The sequence below is a fragment of the Lynx canadensis genome, chromosome A1, assembly GCF_007474595.2.
Source record: "Lynx canadensis isolate LIC74 chromosome A1, mLynCan4.pri.v2, whole genome shotgun sequence".
Taxonomy (NCBI): Eukaryota; Metazoa; Chordata; class Mammalia; order Carnivora; family Felidae; genus Lynx; species Lynx canadensis.
In genome coordinates, this window is record NC_044303.2 from 131,337,551 (window position 1) to 131,338,716 (window position 1,166).

Consider the following 1,166-nt stretch of genomic DNA (forward strand, 5'->3'; position numbering starts at 1 on the left):
AAACAGGATGACCTTGAGAATTCTGCATGAAATGAGAGACTTCTTACTGTCTGTAGTGATGCCTGTTCTAAAGAAAGGCACCAGCTTTGGCTGAAGGCAACCCCAGGTGATAGCTGATGGGAGGATGCAGATTTAGCAGAAGATAAACCTAGGACAAGGAAAAAGCCAAAGCTCCCAAGAACTTCCTATAGGCATGTGGTGGGTTCTCTTCTTCAAATAGAGGTTGGTCGAGTCTGACGGCAAAGGTCAGATGGTGAAAGGGTTTAAATATCTTCAATGCTAAAGCTATTAAACCGAGGGGCCTGTGGCCAGACATCCCAAGTTCCAAAAATCAAAGGGCTCTTTTCTGATCATTAACCAGTGGAAGCATTTAAAAGGAAATATATTAAATTTCAAGGGGTCTGTATTGCCAGGGCAACCTCAAATCTGGACTGTAACAATCTGCAACTATTCAAATCCAAAGCAATCCCCAGGTCCCTAAATTTCCACCTGTAGGAAAAGACTGTTAAAGTTATGCACCCACTCAAACGGGCATTCCTTTTTTTTTTTTAAGTTTATTTACTTATTTTGAGAGAAAGAGACAGAGTGGGAATGGCAGAGAGAGAGGGAGAGGGACAGAGAGAGAATCCCAAGCAGGCTCTACACTGTCAGCACAGAGCCCAACAGGGCTCGAACTCACCAACCGTGAGATCATGACCTGAGTCGAAACCAAGAGTTGGGTCTACGGCCATACCACCCTGAATGCGCCCGATCTCGTCTGATCTCGGAAGCTAAGCAGGGTCGGGCCTGGTTAGTACTTGGATGGGAAACCAAGAGTTGGATGCTTATACAGACATATATACTATATATGTATACACATATGTACATATATGTATATTTTTAACATATACATAAAGTCTAGAGAACAATGTGAATGGGCACATACCAGGCTATAAATATTAGTTACCTCAAAAGGATAAGACCAGGGGCTAGGGTGGAGAGGCTACTTACTTTTTTTTTTAACACATATTTGTGTTAAAAATTTTTATAATGTGCATGTGATACATTTATGATTCTAAATAATTAAAAAATATTAACTGTCTTTAATCAGCAACAAAAGTTACAGTTAAATGACAAATGAACTCCAAATATCCAGTCAGAACTGTGTGAGAGAAAAATAAGAAGGC

At 40.5% G+C, this 1,166-nt stretch overlaps 1 pseudogene; it reads left to right on the plus strand.

Annotated features, from left to right (window-relative positions):
* The first annotated feature begins 719 nt into the window (after nt 1-719).
* Nucleotides 720-825, plus strand: LOC115526013 (annotated as a pseudogene).
* Nucleotides 826-1,166: the final 341 nt, after the last annotated feature.